General features: G+C 35.9%; 1 protein-coding gene across 1 annotated transcript in view; it reads right to left on the bottom strand.

Moving 5' to 3' along the window:
- Positions 1 to 19,912, bottom strand: part of TFEC (transcription factor EC) — a 229,031-nt gene that overhangs the window by 178,194 nt on the left and 30,925 nt on the right. The window contains exon 2 of the mRNA XM_070787803.1: positions 3,578 to 3,625. The gene's annotated coding sequence lies outside the window, so the exon portion shown is untranslated. The remainder of the gene's footprint in view (positions 1 to 3,577; positions 3,626 to 19,912) is intronic.

Below are 19,912 nucleotides of genomic sequence, written 5' to 3'. Positions count from 1 at the left end.
CACGGACTAAAAAGAAAAGCATAATATAGCCAGCAATAATTATAAGCAAAACATCTCCATTACATTAAGAAGCAATGATTTTTAAAAGCTTAATTTGAAACAAATAAGCATTTATGGTCAACCTTTCCCTAGAAGTTAATGAAATAGTCTTAATAGATTTAACATAAAAACAAGCAAATGTGATTGATATAGTTATTCCCTGAGAATGGAGCAATCCTTTTAGACCCAACACAAATGCCCCCACAATAATAAAGCCTTTCATGATGTCACCAAATCTTTGTACAATTGTAAGACACCATACCTATGGTTCTTTAGCTTTTCATTGTATTTATTTATTTACCTTCTACATGTATAAAATCTACATAGCAGCAAGGTCTCTCTTTTTCATATTTGTACACTATAACTATAGCTCAAGAACTTGGTCAAAAGTAGCTGCTCAAATATTAAACTGAACTCTAGAAATTTACTGGGAGTCAGAAGAAATGGTTTTCTATTTTGCCTCTGTCATTGATTCAGTGGTTTCCTTTTTTAAAAGTCACTAGCCTTACAGTCATACACTCACTGCAATGGACTTCAAAGTTAGGTACTCTAACCTCTTACTTCAGTCCAAAAATTCCATCTAAAATGCATTTGCTAGGTTTGCACACTAAGATAGACCCTCTACAAAAAGTAATTTTCAAAATTCATAACCACTTTTTCACATAATTATTATTTCAAATTGAACAATTCAACAAAGCAATATTCTAAAAGACCCAATATCATAGTCAGCAATAGAGACCCAGAATTTCAACTCAAAGATGGCATCCTTTCTTTACACTTTAGCACTTACTTGTGTTATAAAGTCTTCAAATGACTTGAGAAAGCCTATCACTTCTTAATAAACTTCCTATTCACACGGCACAGCTCACCAATTGGTTTACATTGTCAAATAAGATGATATCACAACTTCTTTGTATAGTATAAAATGCTCCAAAATATGAAGTAGTAACATTATCCAGAAAAACCTCTATTTCTGCTTTACTGACTATGCCAAAGCCTTTGACTGTGTGAATCACAACAAACTGGAAAATTCTTAGAAATATTAATACCAGACCACCTGACCTGCCTTCTGAGAAATCTGTATGCAGGCCAAGAAGCAACAGTTAGAACTGGACATGGAACAACAGACTGGTTCCAAATCGGGAAAGGAGTACCTCAAGGCTGTATCTTGTCACTCTGCTTATTTAACTTATATGCAGAGTACATCATGAGAAATGCTGGACTGGATGAAGCACAAGCTGGAATTAAGATTGCCAGGAGAAATAACAATAACCTCAGATATGCAGATGACACCACACTTATGGAAGAAAGCAAAGAAGAACTAAAGAGCCTCTTGATGAAGGTGAAAGAGGAGAGTGAAAAAGTTGGCTTAAAACTCAACATTCAGAAAACTAATATCATGGTATCTTGTCCCATCACTTCATGGCAAATAGATGGGAAAAGAGTGGAAACAGTGACAGGCTTTATTTTGGGGGTCTCCAAAATCACTGCAGATGGTGACTGCAGCATGAAATTAAAAGACACTTGCTTCTTGGAAGAAAAGCTATGACCAACCTAGACAGCATATTAAAAAGCAGAGACATCACTTTTCCAACAAAGGTCCATCTAGTCAAAGCTATGGTTTTCCAGTAGTCATGTATGTATGTAAGAGTTGGACTATAAAGAAAGCTGAACACCAAAGAATTGATGCTTTTGAACTGTGGTGTTGAAGAAGACTTGAGAGTGCCTTGGACAGAAAGGAGATCCAACCAGTCCATCCTAAAGGAAATCAGCCCTGAATATTCATTGGAAGGACTGATGCTGAAGCTGAAACTCCAATTCTTTGGCCATGTGATGCAAAGAACTGACTCATTCAAAAAGACCCTGATGCTGGGAAAAATTGAAGGTGGGAGGAGAAGGGGACAAGAAGACAGAGATTGAGATGGTTGGATGGCATCACTGACTCAATAGACATGAGTTTGAGTAAACTCCGAGAGTTGGTAATGGACAGGGAGGCCTGGCTCCTGTAGTCCAGCGGGTTGCAAAGAAGTGGACACGACTGAGCAACTGAACTGAACTGAGCATTATCTTAATGATAATGTTGATTATAATGATGATGATAGGAAATAGAAAATTATGTACTTTTAATGTTTTTTGCCATACTATTTACATGCTGTTAAATGAACCATTACTGGGAATTGAGAGGAGGCTCTGGATTTTTATCCTTATTTTCTCTTCAATTTTTGAGTACAATTTAAATGTAGGAATTTAAAAGTAGGTGATTACCTACTACATTTACTTAGAAATCATGGCTATATATGTATTAAGATATATAGCTTGAAAAAGGATGGTAACTGACTTGAAGAAATTTCTGGTCTTATTGGGAAAAGTCTTGGAAGCATTGGTTTGTATGAAAATGGTATGTGGAATTTTGTGTTCGGCCCTAGCTTCCTGGCTGAACTGAAGTCTCCTCTCCTTTTCTCCTAACTGCTCTTACACTTAAAATTGGAGTCTGCTCAAAGTTTGTAACATATTTTTCTCTTCTTTTCACTATTAATGATTTGCAACCAAAAAGAAAAAAAAAAGAAGCTCTGCCAGAAACATGCACAAAAATATTTTCTTTTATCACCTGAGATTACATATCCTTAATCTAGTAAATGATAGGGGAAGCATCTGAAATAGAAAAACAAACACATTCTTTAATGGCTATGGTTCACCCACAAAGATGCAATTCTTAATGCTCAAGTTAAAAAAAAAAGAAGATGAGAAGAAACAGTTGGCATTCAGCTAACAATTGTGTTTGGAGATTTGCGCCTGACTTTGTTATTCTGAGCAAAGCCAGGTACCAGTCTCTTGGGATTATGTACAAAGGCAAGAAAAAAAGTGGACATGTACAAACCTCAAAGGTGACTGCTGGGTTAATAAAACAGTCTGTTTTCTGTTCACCCACTCTTGCTCTCAGTGTGCAAGTATATTAAAATATGTCAAAAGGAAAACCATTCGCTGTACAAAAATAATTCAACTACAAGTCACAATTTCCAGCTGCTGGAGTGCCTTAAGTGCATTTAAGTGCACTAACAAGTGACCCATACATCTCCCTGGATGAAAGTTGTATCCTCATTAAAGGAGAAACAAACACAAAACAGGAACAATTGTCACATAGAAAAACAGACCACAATAGATGCTATGTTTTCCGCTGGCCATTTCTGACTTGAGCTATCACAGACTGAAGAGCAACACTGTCCTAGAAGTCACTTCTTAAAAAGCCATGAAAATAAAACAAGGAAGCTGCTAGAGGAACTGAATGTGTAGCTAATACCTATTCATATCATTTCTGGGAAAAAACTATTATTTCTGTTCAATGTATTTCTGGGAAAAAACATCTTTTACTCTCTAGTCTCTTTAAAATCTCTCATCACATAAGACACTGTAATAATGAGAAGTGACTGGATTAAACAAATGCACCCGCAGTGAATTCAGAATTAATGCTCTAACATATCTTTAAATAACCCCTTTTAGATAAACTCTGGCTTAAGCATTTATAAGATATCATACCAACCTTTGCTTTTCTGATTTTTCTCTAGAGGACTATATCATTGATACGAATCTGCAAAAAAAAAAAAAAAAAAGAGAGAGAGAAAGAGGTTAATGTTCAGCTCTAAAAATACTGTTTTTATTTGCTTACTATGTCCATATTACTGTAAGGCAAAAATAAAAATTAGATGCTCAGTGTGATAGCTCCAGTCCTCAGCATAGCACGATATATTTTTAAAAGCATATGCCTTTAAAAACTAGATAATAATCTGGAAAAATAAGGGAATAATATTGCAGAAAGTATAGCTAATTACAACATGGTATTATTTTTTCAAAGCTAGGTACGGTCCTCTTCTTGTGTACAGGGACATCTTTCCTCAACTATTTTTGTAGCAATTACTGGGCATTATTATAATTGCCTATTTGCTCTATTGTGTCCCCCATACTAGGATGCAAGTTGCTCGAGAGCAAGATTTCTTGTTATTTTTTAATGTAGTTGGAACCCCCATCTGGATCATAATAGGAATTGAAAGAGACTTCATATTCCCCTTTGAACTACCAATCTTTTCCTGGAAGACAGAAGAATTATAAAGGGGAGGTGGATCTAGGAAGACATCAACAACTTCTGTGAAAAATTACAGCCCAATGGATATACACACAGAAACAATGGATATACACACAGAAGAGCAGAACGACTCAACTCTGAACAATGCTTTGAACTCAAATGTACAGAACCATGATTAAAATGAAATTGAAGACTAGTATAGGGGGGAAGATAATAAGGGATCAGCAAACCAATCTAAAAAAATTAAATTCCTGTCCAGGCCCAGAATAACTGTGTAAGCTTAGAACAAGGAAATTCTATGAGGAACCAAAGTTAGTGATAAGAATAACTTATTAAAAATGGGAAATCATATATTTGGATACCAAGAACTAGTGATCTTGATTTTTAGCCCCCATGAAATTCAAAGCAGATTTATTAAACATATACTCTAGGAAGCCATGAAAAATAAAGCAGAAATCATTAGGAAGTAGTATTGCATGAAGTCAAAAGAACATTGCATGAAGACAGAAGTCTTGGATTCCTGTTATATATGTGTACCCCAGTTACTTTAATGATTTCTCTTTCCCCCTATTTGTTGTGGGATGAACTGTGTTCCCCCTCAAGAATCTGTTGAAGTCCTAAGCCCTGGTACCTGTAAATATGACCTTATTTGGAAACACATTCTTTTCAGATGTAATTAAGTTGCAAATTAAGACGAGGTCATACTGGAGGCTTCCTAGGTGGTGCTAGTGGTAAAGAGCCCACCTGCCAGTGCAGGAGACGTACAAGACACAGGTTCAATCTCTGGGTCAGGAAGATCCCCTGGAAAAGGGAATGGCAACCCGCTCCAGTATTCTTGCCTGGAGAATTCCATGGACCATGGAAACCCGCACGGTCCAGTCCATAGTATCACAAAGAGCTGGACACGACTGAAGAGACTTAGCACAGCACAGCATATACTGGAGGCAAGTGGGCCCTTAGTCTGTGTCTAGTGCCCTGAAACGAAGAGGAGAAAAGACACAGAAAAGACAGACACAGATGGAAGAATACTTTCTGATGACAGAGGCAGACACTGAAATTGTGCCAGGAGAGGAGCATGAAAATCTCCCTCTCCATTCTCAAAAAGGAAATACTCCTGACAACACCTTGATTTTGGACATCTAGCCTCCAGAACTGTGAGAAAATACATTTCTATTGTTTTAAGTGACCAAGTTTTTGGTATTTTGTTATGACACATCTACAAAACTAACCCACTAGTATATAAAATGAGATTAGTGATATATCTTTCTGAGGTGATTGTCAGAACGACATCAGTTCAGTTCAGTTCAGTTCAGTAGCTCAGTCATGTCCGACTCTGCAACCTCATGAACTGCAGCTCGCCAGGCCTCCCTGTCCATCACCAACTCTCGGAGTTTACCCAAATCCATGTCCATTGAGTCGGTGATGCCATCCAACCATCTCATTCTCTGTCGTCCCCTTCTCCTCCTGCCCCCAATCCCTCCCAGAATCAGGGTCTTTTCCAATGAGTCAACTCTTCACATGAGGTGGCCAAAGTATTGGAGTTTCAGCTTCAACATCAGTTCTTCCAATGAACACCCAGGACTGATCTCCTTTAGAATAGACTGGTTCATTAGCAATTCTTAATTTCAGCAAAGCATTTCACAAAGTTTCTTGTAATGCACTCACTAATAAAATAAATCTATGTGAGCTCAATTATGAGTTAGGTTCAAAGTTGTTCAAACTGTCATTTCCAAGGCAGGTGATTAATAATTCAACATAAATGTTAAATTTTCCAAAAATCTACCTATCAATATGTTGAAAATAGCTCTCAGGCCTTGGATAGCTGTATTCTAGGGCCCTTGCAGACAAATGGACAGAAGTTGGGAAACTGATCTTGAGAAACACTTGTAATGGTGGACACAGGACCTTCATTCACCTGTTGCTTTTAACACATTTAAAAAGACTTAAAGAAATACACAGAATGAATGCCACTCAGATATAAGGAAAAAATAAGTTGGGAGAAAAAAAATTGAAGACAAACTTAACATTTGAAAATAAAATTCTTATTATTATCTTAATAACTATTTATTATTATTTTATATTATAGTATAATTTAGTAATCACTATTGTAAACAATTAAAAATTTAAACCCCTAACAGTACACCTACTAGTACTTGATACATAATAGATAGTAATTATTATTATTATTAATAGTATAATAGCCTAAATAATGGGTCAAACTCACTTAGGTGGAAAATACATAGTATTTCATTTGGGTTCAAAATTATTAAAGTATGTAAAGTGGAAAATGTCTAAATTCACCATAAATGCATATATAGTATATCTGGAGATTGCAGTTGAGCAAAGTCTCAGTGTCCAGTTTTTGTAGCCTCTAAAACAAAAACAGAACAAACAACAAAAGCGAGAATTTGGTATGAATTAATAGGTGTAAGTAAGCCTGTGATAATCCAATGAAAGGGAGGCTAAGAGGTCTTTTTTTCCTAAAAGCAGCAATTCTCCTCTTTACATTTGACAATAGTCTACGTGACGGAAAAAGAAGAGAGACTTTCAAAGGAGATGGAGGTTTTCTGTACATTCCCATCCAAACTTCAGGAAGATAAAAAAGGTAGGCTCCCAAGCCATGCAAATCAATGTCACAGGAAGATTTGGGTGAAGGCTAGATTGCTTCACTTGAAGCAATGGAAGCAATTGAAGCTCATAATAGCAGCACCCAAGAAATACAGCAGTTTTAAGAAACATCAGAGTCTCCTTCAGCTAAGATAGAAGTATGCAAAACATGGCCACAGGCATATGACGGGTTAATAGAAAAACACCAGCTAGGAAGAGACTTTGGAGCACATCACTCTCCAATATCCAAAGGAAATCCCAAAAGTAAAGAGGAAGGCAGGACATTTGCCAGAGGATAAAGACAAAGGCAGGCAAAGAAAAGCTCACACTGTTATGAACTTTGGTGATGGCCAAGAAAATGGGACAAAGCAGGGCAGATCTAGTGCTGTTAGTGTGGCTTTTTGTCAATTAAACCTCTATTTCAAGGCTGTTAGGAATATCACATGCAATGGGGAACCTTCTGAATGTATGCTGAATGTATTCAACCTTCCTAGATGCTGACTGGGACACAATGCCTGTGATAATGATCACAAAAAGTGACTCAGGTTCTTTATACTTGAGTTCTTTTCAATAACAGGTTTCAAATGGTTTTAGTTATTCACTGAACTAGTTTCTATGGATGCTATAAAATAATTACCAAAACTTTGGTGGCTTAAAGAACATAATTTTAATTTATTTTTCTCTTATAGGACATCTGAAATTGGTTTCCCTGGGCTTAAGTCAACTGTTGGTCATCAGAGCCTCCTTTTAGAGTCACTAGAGAATCCATTTTCTTGCTTTTTCAGATTCTGAGGTTGCCCACATTCCTTGCCTTGTGGCCCCTTCCTCCATCTTCACATTGGGCACTCCAATCTCCTTCTGTGGTCATATGTCCTTCTCCCTGACTCCGACTTCTGCATCCCTCTTATAAGTACTATGGTGACTACATTGGGCTCATCCTGATAATCCAGAATGATATTCCCATCTCAAGATCCTTAATCACATCTGCAAGGTTCATGAAAGCATAAACTATTTAGTTTTGCTTGCTTCACAAACACTTCTAATGCTTTTTAATCGCCCAGATGCTTTCCTAAATGCTTTACAAATATTAACATGTTTAATCTTTATATTAGTCCCTAGGAGATGGGCTTCCCAGGTGGCTCACTTACAAGGAATCCACCTGCCAACATAGGAGACACAGATGTGGGTTCAATTCCTGGGTCAGGAAGATCCCCTGGAGAAGGGAATGGCAACACTCTCTAGTATTCTTGCCTGGAAATTCCCATGGAAAGAGGAACCATAGGGCTGCAGTCCATGGGGTCACAAAGAGACAGGCATGACTGAGCACACATGAGAGTTATTAGAGTCCTGGGAGGTAGGAATTATTATAATCCCTACTTCACTTATGAGCAAACTGAGTCACAGAAAGGATAAATTACTTGCAGACAGTTTTGTGGGTTTTTAGAGGCAGTATAAATCCAAATCATGCCTCTTAACGTGGTGGCCTTCATACAGTGTTTTCACTGCTAAAATTCTATTTTATATGATTGTTGAAAAGGGTTAAATAAAATAATGTATATAAAATAGTTATCAGTGTTGTTCATTCAAAATGTACTCATTACACTGTAAATGGTAAAATAAATAAATATATCAGAGGCATTGACCAAAATAAAGACTAACCCAAAATAAGAAAAGAAGAATAAGCATAGTTAAGGATTGGAAATGCTATCATCTGGAAAATGATAGTTTAGCTTGGAGAAGAATTATGGGGACATGATAGCTGTCTTGAAATATGTGACGAACTTTCATGTGAAATAGGAAGTAGATTTATTTTAATGTCTCTCCATAAAACCAAACTAAAACCTAAGGGTAGAAATTATATGGTGATAAAATCTGCCTCAAAAAAACAGAAAGATCTAATAATTAGAGTGATCTACCAATGGAAAAGGCTGCTTGAGAATTTTGTAAGCTTTTAGTCCATTGGAATGTTCAAGCACAGGCTAAGTGACTTTCTGTAGTATATAAAATATGGAAAGGATTTCAACCATGAAAGGAATATTAAAATACATTCATGCATTTATTCAGCAAATATTTACTGAATATCTTCTGTGTTCCATGCCTGTAAGGCCCCTTAAAACTCTGAAAATAATGGAAACTACTATTCAATCAATAAACAAATAACACGTTACAAAAATGGGCACAATTTCAGGCTGACTCTCAACGAGTTTACTGATTCTTCAGCTTCCAGGCTCTCTGGTCTGGTGTAATCTACAGAAGCTTTTATTTTCACAATCACTAATCACAGGGAGACTTTTTCTACAATAAAGAGTCAGTTTTTTATAGGTAAAAATCACTCATTTTGCATTCTGATAGCAGGGGCTTTTCTTTAAAGGAGAGAAGAGAATTTTATTCCTCAGTAGTTAGTTTATATTCCTTTCAGCCTAGGCAAACAAGTATAATGATAATACCTTTTAAGGCAAGAAGGGGAAAAATGGAATCCTTCTCATTTGATCTGAAGCACATGCCATTTCTGAAGAGTGTGCTTGCCATTGTCTTTGGCAAAGCTATGCAAAGGCTTTACTCACTCTTGTGGATTCACAAACAAATTAATTATGGTAAGACTCTACTAAGTCCAATTTGTCCTGGGAATTATTAAGAAGCTGTCTACCTACCTCTCACCTAATCTCTCTGGCCAAGGAAGACTGTTTTGGAGAATGACCCAAAATTACACAGGTAATCTAAGAAAGTCTCCAACCACTGTGCAAAATGTGCCCAGTGTGTGTACCACCCATATGACATTTAATCACACGGCACCCATTGACATTTATTATACAACTGCCAGTATGTGTCAGAATTAACCAGATAATAGGATAGCCCTCTATTTGATTTTTTTCTGCTCACGATATTTTCTTTGTAGAAGACACAAAGCAGAGATAGTAATAACCCTGATACAAGTTGACCTTTAATGAGGTCTTACTATGTGATGGTCACGTCATGTGAACCGTCATAGGCAATCTTTTCAACACCCTGTTGAGCAAATGTTACCCTTATTCTTGTCTAATGAATGCAATGAAATCAAGATTAAAATGCAAAGTGACATGCTCTTGAGCTCCCATTGACTGATAAACCAGTCTTTAACCACCTCCCTAACAAAGACCAATAAGTTAGAAGAAATATTGAAACGTAATTACAAGTCTGTATTTAGATGTCCTTTATAAAAATAAACAGTGTGCCAAAGATGGGGTTAGGACCTAATTCTCCAGATAACAGTGTTCCAAATGACTATTGACTAATTTAAATATAAAAAGCACTGTCAGCCCCTGTGGGCTAGCGAGTTATTAAATATCATGCAAGAGCCTGTATAGGTAAGAACTTTTTTAAAATATGGTAAATTTTCTTCTCTTCCCCTTCAAAATGCCCCAAGGCACTCATATACATTATGGACACCACTGGCCTGAAAATTCTCAGTTGAGGGAAAAAGAAATCCAAAATCCTTGAATTATAAGAGGACTAAAAGAATCTAAAATGATAACTATTTTGCCCCTTTAACACCAAAAGATCAACTGATTTTTATTTTTCACTTGGAGTTGACCTTTATTTAACCCATGGCATGCCAAAGTTATGGCCTGAAGCAATTTTTTCAGTGAATGCCTTGACTTGGGACAAGAATAGACATTCCTGCCTCTGAATCATTGTTTCATACCAGTGCTGATGGTCAGTCTAACAAAGAAAAAACATTTCTCATCATTTAAAGAACACTAAAATTTTCTACTCAATTATGTATTTCCTCCATTTCAAATACATTCAAAACTGTAAACTATTTTTAAATTCCAAAATAATCTACATTATTCAGTTATTATTAAGCTCGTCACTAAAATGTTTGTGCTCAATTATATATTAAAAATAACCAACTGATTGTGTCTGCATTTTTTAAAAGTTGTAACAGTTTCTTTTGATCAAGTGGCTGCCTACTGGCATCTCTTCCTAATGGAGAAATTAATTTCAAGGCATTCTAGTGCCTCTTTTACTCCCTAGATAAGTCCTGTACCTATACACAATTGTTCAGGTCTATCCTATTATTTTGAAAGTAATAAATGAGGTATATTTAAAGGATTTAGACATGATTAGTATAGTCTAACAGTCCTTCTCTAACAAAAACAAACTCAATAGTTGCATATCATAAAAGATTGAGATACCAAAGAAAAAAGTCCAAAAGTACAGTAGGAAATATCTAATTTAGGGATTAAAAATTTATAGCAATAAGGACTGTGAGGCACCTCTGTGAGTTATCTAGGGGAGAATGCAGATTCTTTGGAAGTTTTTAATAATATAAACAGTTACATTTCTGAGCTGGCATAAATACTATCCTAGTTACAGGCAAGCAGCATAATAAAATAAAATAACTGTGTAGAAAAGGTAGATATAATCTAGCTCAAGGATGTCTAGAAGAAACTGTTCAACAACTGTGTATGCTTGCTGCTGCTGTTGCTGCTAAGCCACTTCAGTCGTGTCCAACTCTGTGCGACCCCATAGACGGCAGCCCACCAGGCTTCCCCGTCCCTAGGATTCTCCAGGCAAGAACACTGGAGCTTATATGAACATAATTTAATAGTAGCACAAGTCTGCTGTAATATCATCTTCACATAGTTTTCTTTTTCTCCTGGGCAGAATGAATCTTTAGAAATTCATTTTAAAAAGATATCAGTATCATCTTATACAGAAAATTTGTTAAGCACTTTGTATCTACCATCTCCTTCAACATTTTCAATAAGCCTATTTATAAATGTTCTTTATTGTTATCAAATGGAAAAACTGAAACACAATAATCACAAGTAATTTGCCCCATGCTACATATTTAGTAAACTGAATATTAAATTCATATCAGTTTGACTTCAAAACATATGTTCCAAACTCCTGTATTATATAGCAAAATAGTCTTAGCAATAATTGAGTAAAACTTGAATCCAGCTACTGCAATAGATCAGGAAAGAGAAATGAATTAAGACTGCTAAAAGGATACATGATTATTTTTGTAAATGATACAAATAGCTATATAGAAAACCTAAGAAAAATCAACAATCAAAAATTTAAATAACCAGTTTAATATAATAAATTAGAAAAATGTTAACTATATGCACAAACTTATCAAAGTACTTAAAAACTACTGAATTGTTTACTTTCAGAGAATGAATTTTATAGCATATAAATTGCATGTCAATAAAAAGTTAAAAAGTAAATGATTATACTACCAGTTAATATTTACTGATGGTATAAATGTAAATTAGAACATTTTTTCTAGAGCATAATTAAACTTTGTTTGTCAAAAGTCTAGTTCTTATCAACAAATGTCTAAAAATGTATTCTTGGAAACTAATTGGAGATAAGCCATTAGATTTAAACCCAATAATATTCATAGTATTGTTTGTAATAGGTCCCCTCCCAAAAGAATTAAAACAATGGAAGCCACACAAATCCAGGAACTCTAAAATACACTTCAACATATCCATAAAAAAAAAAAAATCATGCTTCAGAGTAGTTAATTACATTGGAAATGCTCTCAATGTTAAGTGAAAATGGAAAGATACAAATAAACTAAAGGTTAAAAAGAATTAGAGCTGTAATAAACAGTATAAGAGAAGAGGATATTTTTGCAAAAATATTTTGGACAAGATAAAAGAAGCTGATACAAAGGCACACTAGGGTCTAAGAAAGAATTAGTTCATTTGTTGGTGGGAAATAGGTTGGTGGAGACACCAGTGTAAGAGGGGACAAGGAATTCCCGCTTATTCAGTGTAGTGTATTTTTCCCTCCTATATGGTAGGGGAAAAAATGGATTGCTACTCTACATCACTTTCCCTCAGGTACCAAGCCTCCTTTCCCCATGGAGCTTTTGCAAGGGCTGTTTTCTCTTCCTAGAAATTTCTTCTTCTAGTTTTTAACCTGACTGGCTCCTGATGCATATTCCATATATTCCACTGAAGAAAATCACTTTAAACTGCAGGGTCTTTTCTGCCCACCCAAAGCATCCTGGTCATCACCTGGGAATTTGTTGGAAAGACAGAATCTCATGGTCCACCAAAGACCTACTGAATTCAAATCTAGTTTAACATCATCCCCAGGTGATTCTCATGCACACTAACATTTGAGAACCACTGACTTTATAGTCTATAATAGATAACCCACACCAATCTCTTTCATCATTTTCTTCATAGTTCTTATTCATCTCTAAAATTCTTTCTCCATTCTGGCATGTAGTTCCATTAAGGCAAAAATCTTTTTGTCTTTTTGCCTGTGTCCTTAGTTCTCAAAATCATTCTCGATACACAAATGGAATCCAGTGAATGTTGAGTGAAAGCACAGGATAGAGAGAGCAAAACCTCAATGATTTTGACTGAAGAAATACTATTGCATGTTTCCTTAACTATCTAAATTACTCTGTCTTTCAAGCTTTCCTATTGTTTATAGAGACAAAAGCTAATGGATAAATATTCTAACCCAAAAGACATCATGTGAAAATAATATTTCATGGTGTGTAATAAATCTTTTCTAATAACTTTCTGAAGAATAACCAATATTAGCATGTATAAAATAAAAAAAAGGTTTCTAAAAGTTAAAACTAGAATTACCATATGACCTAGTAATTCCACTCCTAGGTAAATACTCAAGAGAATTGGAAAACGGCTGTTCAGACAAAAATTTGGACGTGAATGTTAACATCATTGTTCATAATAGCCAAAAAGTGGAAACAATTCAAAAGGCCATCAATGGATGAATGGATAAGCAAAATGTACTTTATACATATGAAGGAATACTATGCAGCCATAAAAGGAAATGAAGTACTGATACATGTTACAACATGGATGAACTTTGAAATTACTATGTTAAGTGAAAGAAGATACAAAAATTAAAAAGATACATACTGCTTAATTCCATTTATATGAAATGTCCAGAATAGGCAAATCCATAGAGAGAAAAAGCAGATTAGTAGTTGTTAGGGGCTAGAGGGAAGGAGTAAAGATGAGCCGGCTTAATGGGTATGGGGTTTCTTTTAGAATTAGATATTGATGATGGTTGCATATTCCTGTGAATTTACTGTAAGTCACTGAATTCTACAGTTTAAAATGGTGAATTTTATGTTGTGGGAATTTTATAAATAAAAGTAAATTACTAATTTAATATATAGTAGCATAAATGTACTGACTTGCTAGAAAGAAACTTTGTGCTACAGACTCACTTATTTCAGGGGTCAGAGTTCCAGATGATGAATAATATGTGATGATTATCTCTACTAGACAGAGATAAAGCAGGGAAATGAGGTAAAAGAAATGAGTCTGGGATTTGCCTAAGCCAGGACTCAGATTTCTTTGATTCTTGGCTAAAAGCCCTGATTGGCCCAAAAGGTCAAATGGAAGGAAAAAGCAGTCAAGAATAAATCAGTAAAATAAAAAATTCATTAAAATTTAGCTATTGGGGGAAAAGGAAATAACCTTCCTTTCTTCTGCTAAAGAGAAAATTGACAACCTAATTTTCAGAACAGGTAACAGATGTACTATGGCTATAGCAAGGTGCCCAGAATTTCTTCTCTACTGAGAAATGTTGGAAATAAATTTAGGAGGAGCCTTCAGACCTACTGAAGTCACTGAAGTTGTAATTGTTGTTACAATTGCTAGGGTTTATTAAAGATCATCAGGAAGCTTAGCATTAAAAAAGTATTTGGATAGATAAGACCCCTGTTTGCACTTTAAAGCTTTACTCTTAATTACATATTGCTGTGACTAAGCACTTCAAAATGACTTTTATTAACTGTGCTATTATTTAATTTAATAATAACTTTGAATAAAGTCACAAGTTAACCAAAGTTCACTAGTAAGTTAAATGTTTGGAGCTCAGAAAACATTTTCCCACAGATCAGCGTTAGCGTGGTGGTTGTGTCCATGGGGTACTAAGGACCAGGTAATCGATACTCAACAGTACTAAAGAGCACAACACATGTGTAAAATGATTTCCATGGAAACGTTCATTCAGCGTTCTGAGACCAAGACCACCCTTTCCCTCCACTGCATTACTGATGCTCATTCATTCATTCATCATTCCGTCACTCATTTAACAAGTACTGGTAACACCTGCTATGGGCCAGGCCCATTTGACACGTTGTCTCCCTTTTCATTTGACATGTCGGAAACTTTCTTCAGCTTGGAATAAGTACCCTGTGCCCTAGCTTATAAACTCCATCAGGTAGGGTTCCTCTAGGGGCAAAGATGAGGCTCTAGAGCAAGGAGACATAATAAGGGTTGGGAACAAGTAAAACAAGGTGATGGCATAGGAACCATCCATCTGCCAAGCTGCCTGTTCCCCTCTCCCCACTCATCATACTATGGCCACACTGGCTTTACAAGAGGAAAGCCCTAGGAGGTGATACCAATAAAGGTAATACAGTAAAGGCCAATAAGACAAAAGATGCCTTTTCCTGATTCACTCTCCCATAGAGAAGTGACCAGGAGACAGAAATGCCAGGAATAATGTTGAAAGCCAAATAGGTATAAGGACTGAGATCTAAATATTTATTTCCTTCCTATTTCCCTTACCTGAGAGCACAGACATAAAAGAATAAAGGAGAAGGAAAAACATTTCTAGAAGTATATCCATAGGTTTCAATGTACATCAGAAATGGTGTGAAGCAAAAAATTGAGTTTTCCTGCAACTGTTGATCTCGTATCATTAAGGAATCAAGAGTTAGGAACTAACAGAGATCACCACCTAGCGGCCCCAGCAGGGTAACTGCACTTAAACAAAGCGCATTGAAATTCGAAGTATTGGGCTTTCCTCCAAGAATGTAACGTAACATTGAAGCTTCTCCTTTTGTCCCTCAGATTCCAACTTCCTATTTTCCTTTCTGTTTTGGTCTTTCCTAGTTTATAATCCTAAATAGTCTCTAAAGCCTTCTATTTGCAATTATCTTTATTTAATCTTTACAATTAGCTGTCTACTTTGTCACATTTTGAGTCCTCTTCTTTTATTATATGCCATAAGCCCCTATGAGTCTTAACTGAAGTCAGCTTCTTGAAGCATCATTTTGTCATACCATTCCCCCATTAAAAGCTTAATTTCTTAAGTAGGTCCTGTTGTGATCTTTAACAAGCCTGATCTAACCCACAGAACTCCATACTCCACTTAGCTAATGTTGCCTGCCCTATAAGCTACTTTCCCCACTGTTGCTTCAGTCTTCAATCTCAGATACAACCACCCTTTTACCTATCTCTGAGTACTCAGATCCAATTCAAACTGCACTTTTTCCATCAGTTTTTCACCTACCACCCCTGCTAGGGCTACTTCTTTCTTCTCTAACTTCCTACTTACATGGTTACTACCACTGAGTTCACTATTTAACTATTTTCTAATTGCTTTATGTATATTATGTCTGCAAAAAATGTTCCGTAGCTTAAGTATACCTGTATCTCCCACAAATCTCAGCATGGTATTGAACATAACAGAATGCAATAAATAAGTTATTTATTTAGAAAGGGATAGAAAAGAATTTCTGTAATTAAAGTGCTTTTGGTGGTCTGATGGAGAGGGACAAGAGAAAAGGAGGGGAAAAGCGGGACGGGGAAAGATTGCTGTAATTATACCTTATGAACTGAAAAATGTTAATTCTATCCTCCTTTATCATATAAAAGAGCAGTGACAAATTAAACAGAAAAGTATCCCTCAAAATTCCAGGATACATTTAAACTAATATTTCAAAATATGTAGTACAATTTATTCATGAACGTTTCAGAAGAATATGGTTAATATAATTGCTTTGGGTACAAACAGTGAGAGAAGCTCACTTTACAGATAAAAGAGGAGGAAAAACAGGAAAAACAATTTGTTATTTAAAAGGTAATGGAATGTTAACTTGCATTCTAAGGTAAGACTAAGTTTTAATTCTTGGGCAGCAGGAGAAAGTCTGCTCCAGGGATGTGAATTACAGACAGATTAGGCAGCTGCACAGTTGGAAGTAACAGGACCAAGAGAAAGTCTTCTGCACTCAAACTCTGACATACAATTCAACCAACTTCGAATGTGAACAGAAATATTTTACCCCCAAAATGTGAATAATAAAACAAATAAAATATTAAATAATCTACTCAAATGAAGAAGCCTGCAGAATAAGTAATGTGAACTTGAATAATCTCATTAAGTGACACCAGAATTCTATTTCTAGTGCAACTGCAAGTAGTTTTATAACTAGGCCTCCAGGAAAATAATTAGACTATTTTAAGGAGTAGGAGCTGATTCTATTTTGAGGAGAAAGAGAGAAAAAAAAATGCTTCTCCAATGTAAATCACCACCAACCCCCCCCCACCAATTCTTCAAACTGACATTTTCAAAGGGATTAAAAAAGAACAACTACTTATATCTGTATATATATTGCTATTTCACCACAAAAGAGTGATATATACACAAGGCTTTGCACAATACTGCAGAGGGAAACAAAGAATATAAAGGACAGAGACCCTGTCCTCAAGTATCTTACTGGGGCAAGCAGGCCTATGCAATTTAAAATTTAACAGATAGTAAAAAATCCCATGGCAACTTTTAAATATACTGCATCTTACACAGGTAGTCTATATTTTTACACCTCAACAAATATTCAGTTCAGTTCAGTTCAATCTCTCAGTCATGTCTGACTCTTTGCGACCCCATGAATCGCAGCACGCCAGGCCTCCCTGTCCATCACCAACTCCCGGAGTTCACTCAAACTCACGTCCATCAAGTTGGTGATGCTATCCAGCCATCTCATTCTCTGTCGTCCCCTTTTCCTCCTGCCCCCAATCCCTCCCAGCATCAGAGTCTTTTCCAATGAGTCAACTCTTCGCATGAGGTAGCCAAAATACTGGAGTTTCAGCTTTAGCATCATTCCTTCCAAAGAACACACAGGGCTGATCTCCTTTAGAATGGACTGGTTGGATCTCCTTGCAGTCCAAGGGACGAATATTAGAAGGTCACAATTAGCAAGATGCTATATTAGGTATTTGGGAATAAGAAGTAAATCGATTACACAACTGACCCTCAAAAGCTACAAAACACATGGCAGATATGTTAACTAAGACAAGAGAGGACTTGATAGAAGAAGCAAAATTTGTGATTCACCTTCATGTACTCATGTGCATGCTAAGTCGCTTCAATCCTGTCAACTCTATGCGACCCTATAGACAGTAGTCCACCAGGCTCCTCTGTCCATGGGATTCTCCAGGCAAGAATACTGGAGGGGGTTGCCAACCCCTCCTCCAGGCGATCTTCCCAACCCAGGAATCAAGCCCATTTCTCTTATGTCTTCTATATTGGTAGTTAGGTTCTTTACCACCAGTGTGACCTGGGAAGCCCAGTTATGGCTTATAGAGGGCGTCCCAGATGGCACTAGCGGTACATAAGAGATGCAAGTTGATCCCAGGCTCAGGAAACTCCTCTGGAGGAGGGCATGGCAACCCATTCCAGTATTCTTGCTTGGAGAATCACATGGACAGAGGGGCCTGGTGGGCTATAGTCCATAGAGTCACAAAGAGTTAAACATGACTGATTATATGAAATATGAACCAAGAGAATCATCTCAAAGATGATGCCACTTAGGAACTAAGAACAGAAGAAGGGTCAGCTTGGTATCTATGAGGAGTCAATGACTTTATTCAGACATATTTTCAGCTTAAAGTGCCTTTCAGAATGAAATATCCAGATAGGAATTACAATGTAGGACAATTGAGATCAGAGATTAAAGTTGTTGATTTGGAAAACATCCACAATGAGTATAAAAGAACTGAACAAACTGGAATCTCAGACCTTATACAAAGGACAGCAAGAAAAGGCAATTTGATACCCAAGAAGCCTAGTAGTAAAAATAGGGAGATCATGAGAAAGGGTAAATAGAATCAGTTATCAGTTAGCTCCCCATGTCCTTGTTCTACATTTAGTACTCTTCCAACATGGTAGGAGGTGCGAAATTCACTCTAGAGAAATTAAACCAAGCAGTACAAAAGTACTTCCTAGTAAGAACATCACAGGAAAACAAACAAACAAAAAAAGACTTAAAGTAAATGAGATAATGTACATGCAGGTAAAAGGTAAAAAAAAAAAAAAAAAAAAGACTTGAAATTAGCCTCAGAGCGATAAAAGAATATATTTTATGAAATGATAATCAGAATGCACTAGAATGGAAAAAATCCATTTCAACTAACTAAACAAATAAATATGAGGCCACCCAAAATGCAAAAATAAAAAAGTGATCAAAATAGGAGAGGGAAAAATAAGAACTACATTAGATAAACAACCAGGAATTCTGGAATGAAAAAAGAGGGAGCTGTTAAAATAATCAAAGAATTAGTAAATTAATAAATAAAATTCCACAGAACTTAAGCTCATTAATTTCCAGATTAAAAAGGCTCTCATGAACCTATCAAATGGAATGACAAAACCACACTATTGAGAAATTTCAATGAAAAAGAGTTAGAACTCCAGAAGGCCAGATGGAATTGGTATCAGTAACCTAAGAAGCTAGAACATAATGGAAGTATGATTCCTTAAAATGTGAGGGAAAATGACTTTTGGTCTAGAAATCTTTACCAGGTTAGTTACTAGGCCTAGGTTTTAGGCTCAAAAAAAAAAAAAAAAAATCTTACAAACATGTGAGATCATGAAATTTCATTTCCCTTGTATACTCTTCTGACTACTACTGAATAAGCCACTTTAGTCAATTGTGGAAGTAAATCAAGAAAAAGAGGAAAGTGGGATTCAAAACTAAAAGTTGAAAAAAATAAACAAAAGCTGGGGCTCCAACCCTAGAGTCGTAATTTAGGTAGGTATATAAATTTTACATTATAGTTATTTTCCATCCACTACTCTATTGTCTTCTGGTCTCTATTGTTGCTGATAAGAAATCTTCAATTATTCTGATAAGAAATCTTCAATAATTAGAATTATTCTAATTCTCACTCTTTTAAAAAGGTAATTATTCTTTTCTCTCTACTAGTTTTAAATATTTCTGCTTCATATATGATGTTCTGCTGGGTATCCATTTAGATTGGTTTAACTTCCTGAATATGGGTTATATGGCTCCAAACTAGTATGCTCACAGCCTCAGTTTTATTGGCCATTTTGAATGTTGCTTCAGAGTATGTTTATTTTGTTTTCAAAAAGCTATATATATAATCCCTTTTGAGTTACCTCTTTTTT

This window comes from Bos indicus, chromosome 4 (genome assembly GCF_029378745.1).
Source record: "Bos indicus isolate NIAB-ARS_2022 breed Sahiwal x Tharparkar chromosome 4, NIAB-ARS_B.indTharparkar_mat_pri_1.0, whole genome shotgun sequence".
Taxonomy (NCBI): domain Eukaryota; kingdom Metazoa; phylum Chordata; class Mammalia; order Artiodactyla; family Bovidae; genus Bos; species Bos indicus.
This window is presented reverse-complemented; position numbering and strand designations above follow the sequence as displayed.